The sequence below is a fragment of the Rhinolophus sinicus genome, chromosome 3, assembly GCF_057876585.1.
Source record: "Rhinolophus sinicus isolate RSI-liver-muscle chromosome 3, RSI-T2T, whole genome shotgun sequence".
Taxonomy (NCBI): domain Eukaryota; kingdom Metazoa; phylum Chordata; class Mammalia; order Chiroptera; family Rhinolophidae; genus Rhinolophus; species Rhinolophus sinicus.
This window is the reverse complement of record NC_142503.1, coordinates 44,985,675-45,000,320: the sequence shown is the minus strand read 5'-3', so window position 1 is coordinate 45,000,320 and position 14,646 is coordinate 44,985,675. Positions and strand designations below refer to the sequence as shown.

At 40.8% G+C, this 14,646-nt stretch overlaps 1 protein-coding gene across 6 annotated transcripts in view; it reads right to left on the bottom strand.

The window, feature by feature from the left end:
• OCLN (occludin) overlaps positions 1 to 5,753 on the bottom strand; it is a 47,538-nt gene extending 41,785 nt beyond the window's left edge. Inside the window, exon 1 of one of the 6 annotated variants that reach the window (XM_019728064.3) lies at positions 5,615 to 5,753. The gene's annotated coding sequence lies outside the window, so the exon portion shown is untranslated. The other 5 variants (XM_074328857.2, XM_019728065.3, XM_019728067.3 and 2 more) reach the window with 5 other exon arrangements.
• Between the last annotated feature and the right edge of the window lie 8,893 nt (positions 5,754 to 14,646).

The window sequence follows — 14,646 nt, the reverse complement described above, 5'->3', positions numbered from 1 at the left end:
AAGACAGTCAATTCCAAATGTCTCAGGATAAAATACTGCCCAAACGTTTATATTAGGAAAAACCTCAAAGATGGAAATATACTGAAGGGTAGTAACATCAATACAATTAGCATAATTTTCCAAACACAGTTGTGGGGAGCCATGGTTGCAGTTAACTTTAAAGCCTTAACAGAATGGCTCAGTTTATACTTAACCTATTTCCTCCCACTGAGGCAATTGTCTCTGCCTGCATCTGGAGAGAGCTTGCATGCTGCTCAGGAATGTGGTGGGAGTGGCCAGTCACAGTGAGGGAAAATAATTTCTCTACATTCTTTTATTTCTAAACACTGTTTTATTGAACTGTAACATACAGAAAAGTCCATAAATCATAGGTGTACACAGCCCTAACTAGCACCCAAACACACATATAAATGAGCAATTTAGGCCAAAACATTATGGTGCTATAAAAAAGTAAAAGTCCAGATTAAATGTCTTCCTAATTGACATTCAGAAAAATATTAAGAAAAACTGAATTTAAACATTAAACGTGGTACCTACTTCCAAAGCTGAATTTCAAATACTGACAAATTGACCTGAGAGGAATCTTATTCTTTCTATACCTGTGACTCACTCATTCAAGACTATGCCAAAAATTCCAGGCTCAATGGTGATTTTCTGAAAATGATAAATTAATCCAGACTCAGGCTGCAATTTAAGTATTGCCAAAAATCCCTTTCCAAACAAACTATTTCCTGAATTCAGAGTTTAGCTGTCATGTCTCGTCTACTAGCAGAGGTTTTAAACGGTGAAGCAAATAATTTTGGAAAGCTCATTAAGAACACGTCATGCCACACCAACTTCATTTCCTTTTTCCAAGGTTACCAAACTGGTAGGTGAAGGAAATGCAGAGAATCCTAAGCACATTCTAGCGTACAGTATTGTTAGGCAGATTCCTAAAGGGTGAATAGTAGGAAGAAAGAATGGACCATTTATGTCCACCTGAAGGGAGGTCTCTAGTGGTGACCACTAACAAACCCATTGGCTACAATACAAGTACATCAACACTGATGGAATTCTCTATAAAGCCAGAATGATGGGTTAAAACAAATCTAGCGGTTTGAAAAGCTCACTGCTTCACACGAGTTCCTTATCTTCTCTGAGCCTCACTAACCTCTTCTGTCAATGGGGGGAATAATCTTGACCTGTGGGCTGGGATACCTAAGTAAAATAATGGATTAAAGAAGATGAGCAAATGTATTCACAGAGAAGTGGTTTACTGTGAAGGTGAGAAATTTCAGTGTCTAGGCAATTAGGTATATCGTATCCATTTTCAAATATTGGTGGCATGAATAAATAATTTTAAAAATGTAAACTGAATTTTAAAAAAGTAATAGTACACATGCTGGATAAGCCAGATCTGGCTTAATAACTGTTCATTTTTAAGAGTGCATGTCTGTGGTGAGAATTTCAACAAAAGGTAACATGCTATTCCAAACTCAGGCAGTATTCACAGAGATAGTGCTTAGATCTAGGAATGATGATTAAAAAGAAGCAAACCTCTGCCTAACCTTGAAATGTATGCATCCTGTTCCAACTAGGTGTCTCTCTAGGAGGGTGACTAAAATTATTGAAGATCTAGAAAAACCATGTCGTCAGGAAAATGATTAGAAAAACAAGAAATGTTTGGCCTGGAGAACGCAACTTTAGAAGGACCACTATGGCAGCCTTCAAATATCTGAAGAGTTGTCTTTGTAGTCCTAGAAATGGTTCTCTGAAAAAAAACACCACAGGGTCAGGTTTCCTCTCAATGTGAGGAATTATCTCCCTCACCCTGACCCCACACACCCTCCAAAAATAACAAATAACAATGTGATCTCATGCCATTTACGCAAAGCTTAAGTAGTTTGATTTTGATATTTTGGGGGGACTGGACAGGAGGACGTCTAAGGTCTCTTTCAAGGCAGTCTGTGACTGTGCTTTAAGACCACAGCCAAAGGTGAAAGACAGCCAAGAACAGACTGCTGTCCAATGCCCAGCACAGCAAATCATGACAGTGATAGGAGCATAAGTCAAATAGCTAAGTAAGAGTCAGGGGCAAAAAGAAAGCAGCAGACCCTTGTGAATATGTTAAGCTGAAAGCCAGCTAATGTTAACATATAATAAGAGTCCTCCCCTTGAAATTGTTTACTGGTAAAAAGCTGCCTTAATAAAAAAAAAAAAAAATTTAAAAAAAACTAAGCTAAGATGAAGTAGAAAAGTCTGAAAATGCTATGCATTTTCAAATTATTCTTTAAACTGTCAAAAAGGAAAAAATAAACTTTGTATTTAAGGGCAGTCGGTTCCTTTTCAATCACATACAGCAATAGTTCATTTGCCTTTAAGAAGTTTTTAAAGCTGTGCCTGATATTAAATGATTCTATTTAGGTTATAGGCACATCATTAGTAAACTGCCTAAAATTTTGAAATTAGACACATTTTGAAATAGACAAGCTCTGCATCAGAAACTGCATTTTTAATAGGTTCTCCAGATAATTTTTAAGCACACCATATATTTTGAGAATCGTTGCCTAGAATAAAGGTGTCAGTCCAAGGAGGGCCTTGGTCTTGTGAGCTTCTTGTCTAGAACACCCAGATCTTCAAATGGCAGGTGCCTGGGGCTCAGGGCTCAGCTCAAATGTCACCTCCTCAGGGAGGCCCTTCCAGTCACTCATTCCATCCACCAAACCTGTTTTATTTTCAGAGTAAATTCCCCCCGCAATGAAATTATTAGTTTTTCCCTTTTTTTTTATGCCACAATCTCCACCCCAACAAGAATACCAGCTTCACACGTACTTAGATGTCTATCTTGACCATCACACTTATTCTTGATCCCAGGTACAAAGTGATGCTCTACCAATATTTTGATTTATAGAACCAATAGCTGGATCAAATATATAGTGAATGAAGGAGAACTGACTCTGGGTGGTGAACACACAACGTGATATATAGATGATGTATGACAGAATTGTACACCTGAAACCTATGTAACTTGAACAACTGTCCCTGCAATAAACTTTAATTAAAACAAAAAACAAAAAAACAATAGCCCACATTACAGCTGGGGTTTCAATCTAGCAATGAATGTCTTGAAGTTCTTCACTCAGCTAATCCCCAGTAAATACAATCCTTCAAGTTCAACAAAAGTAGTTAATAGCTTAAAGTCTGAAGGCAAAGGAGAGAAAAAGGTCAAATACACGAAACCATACAGGCATCACCAGGAAGCTTGTTAGACAGGCAGAATTCCAGACCCCACTTCTGACCTATTAATCAGAATCTGTATTTCAGTTAGATCCCTAGGTGATTCATACTACATTCAAGATTGGAAAGGTAACTAGGTTACAGAACAGCTGTAAGCCTGAAGGCTAAAACAAAAGGTGTAACAAAAATCTGCATGGGCTTTTTACTCTAATATTTTAATAAATAGATGAAAAAAAGCCCACTAAATATTCTAATGAAGTAAGCCTCAAAATGCAACTGAAGAAAACTTTCCTCTGGAAGGTTCCTGGGACAGTGAAGGATATCAGTTAATTAATGAGGTTACAATTAATCTTTTATCATTTTGAAAGGGCAATAATTCCAACTTTATCTTTAGAACAGGAAGAATTTTACATTCACATCAAATAGGATGCAGAAAACTTATACGAGGCAATAGGGACTAATCAAAAGAGAATTTCAGAGAAACTCCCCAAATCTGGTTCTGATGCTGGACTATCAAGAACTGCTGCTTTTCTAGTGTACATTCCCTGATAAGCTGAAGTAGTTTTTCAAGCCAGCCCTTTTTGTAACATGTTTGCCCTACAGGTGTTTGCTCACCCTTAAAAAGGGTTCTAATAAGGTCTACCTTTTAGAGTGACTGATTAAATGATACAACTACAAAACGCTTTTAGCACAGGGCCTCCCACACAGGAGGCACTGCCCATCATTCCCCTAAATAACCCGGAATTGTCTAAACCTCCACATCCTGCTCTCCATCACCTAACAAAGGAGGAATAAATGCAAAACTACCAAAAAAACAAAAAAAATAGTGTTGCTTTGCCTAAGGAGGTATCTATTACTGTGACTCGACCATTTACAATATTTAAAAAAAAAAAAAATCACACAGAAAATAAAGATCTATACGTACAACGGAAAAGAAACATTGTTACACTTGGGAATGCGTAGTTTGAGAAATCTACCTCCGTCTAGAAAGAAGTAGTTTTCAATCACAGCAAGCATCAACACCAGTGCCTTAAGGGGAAGGGTTCTCTTTTCCAGGGATCCCAAGAATACACCTGTTGTGCGCGAGGGCCACACACTAACCTGGAAGGCTGCCTCGTCCCCGCCCCGGCTCATTTCCCAGGTGGGCAGTGTGCCCAGCCAGCCCCAGGGCCGGCCTGAGGATGCCGTGACTTCTCCGGCTTAGTCGCTTCACCTGGGGCACGAGGGGCCTGGAGTCGCTCTTCCAGTCGCTTCCAGCCGCAAAGTGCAGAGGCCATTTTGGCCCCTCAACCCACCTTTTCCCTCACTTCCTCCGACGCAGGCAACATGTCTGCTGGACGTGGAGGTGTAGACCCCAGCGGCCGGGCCGGGGGCAGGTCCCCGGGTACATGAGCCCCCCGGCGCCCAGGAGCACCCTCGGCAGGGCGCGCTGGCCCAACAGGGACCGCCCGAGGCCTTTTGGTCACGGCTGAGAATCCCAGCGTGAGCCGATTCCCTCGAAATACAGCCTCCCTCGAAATTAAATCCCCGCCCCCCAGCTTAAATCCACAGCGCTCACCCAACTCCCACTAAGTGGACTCAGAATAGCCGGTCGGCCCACACTGTCCTCCAGGAATAGTATTCCACGGATTCAACCCGGCCACCCCCTCTCCCCGGGATACCCAAAAGGGTGGGGTGGGGGCGGAAATGATGAAGTCCCCAAGATCTAAGCTGCCCCCGCCAGCGAGCGGCCCCCTCCCTCCAGCCTTGGGGTCCCAGATCCGTGAGGAGCCGGGCGCTGTGCCCCTCTCCGTAAGGACCCCTCAGAGCTGCAGCCCGGAGAGGAACGCGCAGGATTCTCACTGTTCGTGAACCTCCCGCCCCGCAACAACGAAAAGTTGCCCGAGCCGCCTGGGCGCACAAGCGTTAAGCGTTTCCGCGGAAGGAGCTGATCTGAGCCTCCAAGTGGTCCCTGGCACCCGGGGGCAGCCTCCCAGTTAGCCCCGCGCTGCTCGCTCCGCGGACGCGCGCCTCTCCGGCTCCCGCGAGTTACAGCCCAGGAACGAAACCGCCACCGAAACTACGGCCGGGTGCCCTCTCCCCGCGCCTCCCCTACTAGACAGAGGCGCCGCGGGGACTCGGGGGGTACCGTGCGCCCGGGTCCCGCGCCCAACTCTCCCGTACTCACTGGAGCCCAGCCCGACCTACCAAGGACGACGAAACCCAGGGAGCTCGCTCACCTGGCGGGCGCACCTGACGCTGTGCGGGCCGTCAGCCCGCAGCCCGGGACCGAGCTAAGAACTCAGCTCACCTCCTTTTCCTCTTGCCCCTCCACCCCGGCCGCCCTGCCCTCGGGCATGCGCACCAACGCCAGGCCCGGCTGCGGGAGGGTCCGCGGCCGGGTGCCGGTGAGTCTCACCTGCTGCACCTCGCCGGGGCTCCTTGGCGCTCTGGCCAGCTCTCCCGGGAGTTCCGCCGCCTCTGCCAGAGGAAGGAGAAAGGGGGAGGTGGACGCAGGCCAGGAGGTGTGGCTGCTTCCTCCCTCGGTGACCCATCCACCTGAAACTCGGATGGGAGGGGGAAGGGAGCGGTGGAGAAGAAGGCGGGAGGAATTGGCCCGGCTCCTCACACCCTTGTAGTGCTCTAAGTTAAAGGAAAACTCCGCGTTTCGGGCCGAGGGGCGGGGATCCAGCTCAAAGGAAGGGCTCGGGTTCCGGGGCAGGGGAGGGCTTGGGGCGGGGGGTCCTAGACCACCCTGGGGCGTGCTCCGATCTTCGCGGGCTTCGGATAGAACAGTGGACTGAGGTCTAGATAACACTGTTTTCCTCCAGAAGAGAGCTCAGCTTTCGGCAAGAAAAAAAGCACGTCTTCACACAACACTTTCCTGCTCCAAAAATTTGGTTCAATTTTGTTAGAAAGAAGCATCCAGATGTGGGAGATTTTCAAAAGTTATGCGTAAATTTAAGAAATGTTTCTGAATCTCTGGATCGAGGAAAAAAGACCATTACTCTGAGTGGTTAAATGAAGGTGAAGTACTGTAGATACTGGTGTCAGTAAATTTGCCATCAAAATTAAGTGCATACTAACGGTATACAATATTACCACTTCAGGCTCCTCTGCTCCCCTTCCCAAATTTAACTGATATGATGGAGAATCTGCTCTTGGGAGGATTGAAACTATCTTAATATTCTCTTTAGCTTGAAAAAAATAAAGTTCTGTGTGCTGTGTACTATTTCTTGATCTGGAGGCTGTTTCCAAAAGAGTGTTCTCTTAGGAAAATTCATAGTCTACATTTCACAATGTGTACACTTTTACTCGTATATATGTATGTTGTATTTCAATATATATTTTTTAATTTTACTCCAGAAGTTGGCAATTTTAGTTCTTGCTACTTACCATCTGCATTGAAGGCTGGATTTTAGGGTTTCTTAAATCCTGCTTCATTTTGTGTTCCAAGCTGGAATGTCAGCATTGCTAATCAATTTCTGTCCAATCCCACCCACTTCTCTGCCTTTAATTAAGTGGTTAGAGATGTGACTCTCATACAATAGATCTCAAGGCATAATTCAATACTGAAGGAAGTAAAAGCATTATATAAATATAAGGTATTTTAATAGATGAGAGCCTTAATGGGTAATTAATCTGATTGGTGTTGTTTTCATGGAAGTCATTGCTATAATTATTTTAGTATGACTAGTTTTTGAATGATGCATTTTAAATTGGTGTTGTTAACACTGGGAAGTCAGGTTAATCCTCTTAATGTTCCCTGTCAGATTACAGAAATCTCCAAACATTCCACTTGGTTTATAATTAAACAAGAGAACATTTTCTAATACTCTCAGATTTATAAACACATCTATTATTTTAGTGTACTTTGACATGTTCTGAAGAGAACTTTAGAGTTTTTCCCCCCACTTTTTAACATTGAAATATGTATCACATACCATAAAATTCACCCTTAATGTTAAAGTGTACATATAATTAGTAGGTTTTAGTACATTCACAAGGATGTACAACTATCACCACTACCTAATTTCAGAATGTTTTCATCACCCTAAAAAGAAACCCTGTGTCCATTAGCAGTCACTCCCCATTTCCCCTTGCTTCCAGACCCTGGCAACCACTAACCTACTTTCTGTCTGTATTGATTTGCTCTTTCTGAACATTTTATGTGAATAAATAATATAATATGTGGTCTTTTGTGTCTGGCTTCTTTCACTGAGCATAATATTTTCAAGGTTCATTCATGTTGTAGTACCTACCAGTACTTCATTCCTCTTTATGGATGAATAATAGTCCATTGCATGGGTATACTACATTTTGGTTAAACCTTCATCAGTTGATGGAAATTTGGGTTATTTCCACTTTATAGCTATTCTGAATAATGCTGCTATGAATTTTTATGGACAAGTTTTTGTGTGGACATATGTTTTTAATTATCTTGGGTAAATTAGGTTTTTTAATTAAACTTATTATCACTTTAAGAGACTAGCTAATGCATATGTTATTTTTCTTATTCCCATACCAAACCTAAACCCAAAGGCATCTTGTGTTAGAATGGAAGCTTAGTTACCATATTTTATTTGCTTTCCTTATTCATTCATTCATTCAACAACCATTGTCTGATTGCCTACCATCTGCACAATAGTGAACAAAACGCCCAAATCCCTGTCTTGGAGAGGCTTATTTTCCTGCTGAATTCATGCATGTGGAGTAATAGAATTTATTAAGTTGAACTATATGAAATTGGAAATAGTTGTTCATTTTAACTACAAAATGGCAGTTTCATGTGGTTCAACTTAGGACCAAGTATGCCATTGGAATAGTATGCCATTTTATTCCATTCATATTAATTTTCCAAATGATGCTGACAACATTGAAAAATCTAAAAACTGTTCTTTTAACTCTTGCCTAATGGTGTGCATATTAGGTAGTAGTTGAAAATGTTCAAAAAGAAAGTCCAGCCTCAAAACCTAAACACATCATTCTTCAACAGCAAAATTTGTTGGATGTCCTGCTCAGTGTAATCATGTTACATAATCATAAATTGTAGCAAAATTTTAATTAGTTTTAATCAAATATTCCTTCTTGACAACTCAGAGCAGTATTATGGACTATGATCCCCTGTTGAACATTATTTGACTAAAATCCTCATGACGCAAAGTAAATATTATTCTCAGAGGAACTATGGTTAGAAATTTGTTGATTTTACCTGCAGTCGAATGATAAAAACCAATTTTTTCTTCAGTTTTATATGTAAAGGAGAAACTTAAGAGCTCAGAATTTGGTGTCAGAAACATAGGTTCAAATCTCATGTTGCCACTTATTAGTTGGATGGATTAATCCTTAAGGGAAATTAAAGTACATAGGCTCGTTTTTCCCCACTGTACATTTGGGATATTAATAAATAGTACTCTTTTCCTAAAATTGTTGAGAAGCACGTGGACAATTCACCAAGAGAAACCATACCACAAGCTGGGCCACAAAACAAGTCTCAATAAATTTAGCAAGTCGTTGCTATATCCCATCTGCCTGAAACAGTCCCTGTCATAGAGTTATTCCATAAATACTCATTGAATGAGCAAATGAATATAACCCTGTTTCTTGAATCCAGCATGCCTGTAGAGTCTTGTCCATCTCTCAGACAGTCCTCTGTCATTATGAAAACAGCACATTCCTTGATAGCATTTCAGGGCTTACATCTCTAGTACTAGGTCTTAAAGAAGAAAAGAAGGGGGATTAGAATATTTCCACTCTGCCTCACCTGCTTAATGAATGAATCCAAGGATTGGTGTTTGTTCAAGGGCAACTCAGGAGTTGCTGAGGACCTGGCCTGAAGGGCCTCTAATTTTCCCACCCAATCACAATCACAAGGTGGGAGGTTCCTAGGGCAGTTTCTTTGGACAAATTTATGGAGGAATTTATGGGGAAGTCACCAGGAAGGCAATTTCTGAGAGGATGTTGAGGATGATGACGTGTGGTGAGTAAAGCTCTCTCTCAATTGCTATGTATTAAGCAAGATCCTCCAGGAGGAGCCAAGGTTAAACAGTCAGCTCCGGAAGTGGAACTTCAAGTGGGATACTAGTAATAGTAATTGCCATCCTTTATTCAGGGTAACCATGTGCAAGGCACTGTACTAAGTACTGTATGGACTTTTATGTCTTTCTTTAAAAAAAAAAACCAAAAAACAGTCTTTTTTTTTATTGGGGAATATTGGAGAACAGTGTGTTTCTCCAGGGCCCAGTCATTGTCCTTCAATCTAGTCGTGGAGGGCGCAGCTCAGCTCCAAGTCCAGTTGCCATTTTCAATCTTTGGTTGCAGGGGGTACAGCCCACCATCCCATGCAGGAATTGAACTGGCAAACTTGTTGAGCGCCCACGCTCTAACCAACTGAGCCATCCAGCTGCCCCTCTGGAAGCTCACTGGCAGCTCGTTGTCTTCAATCTAGTTGTGGAGGGCACAGCTCACTGGCCCACGTGGGAATCGATCTGGCAACCCTGTTGTTCAGAGCTCCTGCTCTCTAACCAACTGAGCCATCTGGCCACCCTATTTTTTGTCTTCACAGCAATCTTATGATGTAATATTATTTTACCCATTTCTGGAAAGTAAAGCTCAAAAAGTTTTGATCATTTACTCACAATATTAGCTAAGTTGTAGAGTCTGGATTCAAACACAGGTCATTTAATTCCAGAATTAATGTTCTTAACAGTTTTACTGCTTTTTGTCTCTAAAAAATACCCAAACTCCTTTAAACTACCCATACAAAGATTTCAGAGTGCAGCCATAGGTAAAACAATCCTAAAAAAAAAAAAGGGGCGGGGGTACAAAGGAGTGTAATGGATAAGAATGAACCAGTTAGAGCAACTCCTGACAACACAGTGAATTTTTTAAACAATGTCCTCCCAAAATACAGTATGATTCCATTTATATAAAGGTCAAAAACAGGGAAAACTAAACTACATCGTTTAGGGATTCTATACATAACAGCAAAACCGCAAAGAAAAGCAAAGAAATTATGACCATAGAAGTTAAGATACAGTAGTGGTTACCTCTAAGAGGAAAAGAGAGAGTAAGGATGGGAAGAATAGAGATGCTTTAGGGGCGCTGACAGTATTATTCCTTCATGTAGGTTCAGGTTACATGGCTGTTAGCTTTTCAACAATTTATTAAACTGTACACATATGTCTTTTGCACTGTTTTGTATGCAATTTATAATAAAAATTGTATTTAAAAGACTAGAATTTAGAGACATTCTTAAAAGGTGGTTGAAGACTTTTGTCTAGTTGTTTTGTTTTGTTAATAACAGTCCTCAAATACCAGCAGAAAATAACTTTGTAGGATTAGTGTAAGTTAAGATCATTACCTGAAGAGGGAGAGGAAGGGTTTTGATCTTGGACGGAAGATTGCCACAATTACGTTTTTTAAATTGCATCAGTCATAGTAATTTCCATTGCAGTGGAAAACGGGCATCGGAAGCTTTTTCAGGAACTGGCCCTGAAGCTTTTAAGCTTAAAAAAGGAAAGAGGATAAAGTAAACGTCAACCAAATACTATAGATACTGTGTTCTCACATCTAATTTTAACTTCATGAAGCTCTTTACTTCCTGTGTCCCCCAAACTTTAAAATGTACTAAGGATAATCTTGTAACTTATCACAAGGAATCCTAACCCTAGAAAACTCACTTGAACTGGGTTGATATGAAACAGATATACTTTACACAGATCACAAACTTCTCTTGACATTCTGTTGGTTATAGGCACAGTTCTTTTATTCATTAGAGGAGCTTCCACGTGGCCACTTTTCTGATTTTACTTGGAGTTTCTTTAGAAGAAACTTTAGGAGCCTGCAAAGAGAAACTCACTACAGCTCCTGAAATAGCTGTATAGCTCTTGATACTAACCTACATAAGGTGTAGTCTAAGTGGCATATGTGTGAATTGTATATGAAAAGGAATAGTTATTCAGTCAAAAAATATTTACACAGTACCTAATATGTACCGGACCCTGATCCATCTCATCCCTGGGAGATACAGTGGCCTCAAGATAGACAGGGTCCCTCACGGAGGTTTATACTCTAGTTCAGAGCAGATATGCAACAAAGATGATTAAATTGAAAATGAACACGATGATTTCCGATAGTGATGAGTGACTTGAAACAAAACATGCTAAAACAACAGCGAGGGCTGGGAGAGGCAGTCGGGGAGGAGCTGCCTCCAGAGAGTGGTCCCTGGAGGCTGCTCTGAAAGTGGTGACATTTGAGCTGAGACTTGAATGTTGAGAAGGAGCCAGCCACATAAAGATGTGGGCCAAGGACACCCTAAGGCAAAATCTAGGACCGTTTTGGAGATTCAAAGTACAGGAGGCCAGAAGAAGGCGAGAGTGTGGAAGATAAAATCCGAGGAAGGCAGAGGTCAGATCTGAGATGCTGTGCCACCTGAGTGTGTGTATTCTTCTAACTGCAACGAGAAGCCTTTTAGGCATTTTCATAGTGATGAATTTATGTTTTCAATTTTGTGATGTTTTAAGCGTCAACCTAAACATTTTCCTGTTTTTTAAAATAATTTTGTGTAGCACTTGAGTATTTAACTTTAAAGTTTATAGCTTCTGTATAGAAAGGATTAAACCTGAGAAAGAGAGCCAAGGTGATCTGAAACTCAATTGATAGGATCTTTAATGTAAAGGACTCCTATTCATCTTCCTGCCTGAATCTTAATTAGCAAGGTTGGCCTTTGTGCCTAAGAGTTATAAGCTGTGCAGGGACTAGAAAGGGAGATGGTAAGAAAAGCTCTACCATAGCACGTGATTATTTTATTTTTCATGCTTTTTCTACATTTTCTAAAATTTCTCAATGAACAAGCATATATTATGTTTGACAATTAGGAAAAAGATGTTTTCACTTTTTCCTAACTTACTATGTTGGAAAATTCAAACCTATACAAATGCTAACAAAATAACACAATGAACTATATTTTTCACCTAAATTCACCAGTTGTGAACATTGTCCGCATTTGCTCGCTTTTTCTCACACCCACACTCATATATGAAATATCTATAGTACATAGTATATTCTTTTTGCTCAATTATTTAGACAGAAGCATTCGTACTGTTTTTGGTTCAACCATTTAAAAGTAATTTGCAGATATGATGACACTTCACGCCTACATACTTCAGCATGGATCTCTTAAGAACCAAGACAGTCTCTTGCATAACCACTGTCTTAGTTTGTGCTGCTAAAACAGAATGCCATCGACCATGAGGTTTATAAACAACAGTTTATTTCTCACAGTTCAGGAGGCTAGAAATCTGAGGTCAGGGGTTCTGCGTGGTCAGGTTCTGGTGAGGACCCTCCTCTGGGTTGCAGACGGCAGTTTTCTCCTCATATGGTGGAAATGGCAAGAGAGCTCTCTGGGGTCCACCCTCGTGATCCAATCAGCTCCCGTAAGGTCCCACCTCCTAATATCATTGCATTAGGGTTAGGATTTCAACATACAAATTTGGACAGTGGTGGGGGGACACAAACATTCAGTCCATAACAACCACCATACCATAATATAACCCCCCCAAATGAACATTAATACATAACCTTGGGCCGGCCCGGTGGTTCATGCGGTTAGGGCTCCATGCTCCTAACTCCGAAGGCTGCCGGTTCTATTCCCACATGGGCCAGTGGGCTCTCAACCACAAGATTGCCGGTTCAATTCCTCAAGTCCCACAAGGGATGGTGGGCAGCGCCCCCTGCACCTAGAAACGGCAACTGGACCTGGAGCTGAGCTGCGCCCTCCACAACTAAGACTGAAAGGACAACAACTTGAAGCTGAACAGCACCCTCCACAACTAAGATTGAAAGGACAACTTGACTTGGAAAAAAGTCCTGGAAGTACACACTGTTCCCCAATAAAGTCCTGTTCCCCTTCCCCAATAAAATCTTAAAAAAAAAAAATTAAGAAAAAAAATACATAACCTTATCTAACACACCGGACATACTCACATTGAGCCAATTGTCTCAAAAGTGTGCTTTAGGGTTTGTTTGTTTGTTTTTTAATCCAGGAGCCAGTCATGGATCATTCTTTGCATTTCATTGTCATGTCTCTTTAGTCTCCTTAATTCTTGAACAGTCTCATTACCATTTTTGTCTTTCATGACATTGCCATTTTAAAAAACAATCTGGGCCTGTTGTCCTGTAGAATGTCTCACAATCTGGGTTTGTATCCCCACCCCCACTATTAGATTTAGAGAAAACACTGTTGGCAAGAATACTCTATATGTGATGTTGTGGATGTCGTACTGTATCACGACAGGATGCTGATTCTACAGAGCAAGTTGTCTCAGGAAGAGTGATGCCAAGTTTGAATCAGGTATTGCCCTCCAGATCTGCCTTTTCCCTTGATAATTAATTATTATTCTGTGTGGTGATACTTTGATTCTATGTGAATATCTTATTCCCCAACAACCTTTCATCCCATAAAAGCTTTTCGTGTCCGTTGTTGATTCTTGCCTGACTCAAGTATTGCTTCAGTTGGTACATAAGTTATATTCTAATGCTGTCAAATATTGCTATTAACACTAGTACTATCAAGAAAAAATAAAGAATTTTTTTTCTGGCATAAGATTCTAATTAATCTGAGGCTTCTTAGGAGAAATAAATGAGATCACACAGATGAAAACACTTGTAAATAGAAAATACAAGGTGAATAAATTTTGTGCTATTGAAAGAATATAATGAATAAGTCCAGTTATTGTAATAGGCCTAGGGTTTTGTTTTGGTGATACAATCTTTAAAAAAAATGTTTAACTTTTTCAATTACAGTTGATATTCATATTAGTTTCAGGTATACAGCATAGTGGTTAGACATTTATATAACTTATGAAGTAATCCCCCGATAAGTCTGGTACCCCGCTGGCATTATACTTAGTTATTACAATATCACTGACTGTATTCCCTATGCTATAGTTTACATCCCATGACTATTTTGTAACTATCAATTTGTACTTCTTAATCCCTTCACCTTCTTCACCCAGCCTCCTAAGCCCCTTCCCGTCTGGCAACCATCAGTTTGTTCTCTGTATGTAGAAGTTTTTTTCTGTTTTGATTATTCATTTGTTTTGTTCTTTAAATTCCACATTAGCATAATACATTCTGAGTCCATCCATGTTGCAAATGGTAAGATTTCATTTTTTTTTATGACCAAGTATTATTCCATTGTATATATGTACCACATCTTCTTTATTCAATCGTCTATTAATGGACACTTAAGTTGCTTCCATATCTTGGCTATTGTACATGAAATGTCTTCTGTCTCTTGTTATAGCCTTTCTTTTAAAGTACATTTTGTCTGATATAATTATTGCTACTCCAGCTTTTTAAAATTTCCATTTGCATGAAATACCTTGGTCTATCAATTTACATTCAGTCTGTATGTGTCTTTTGATCTGAAGTGGGTCCCTTGTGAGC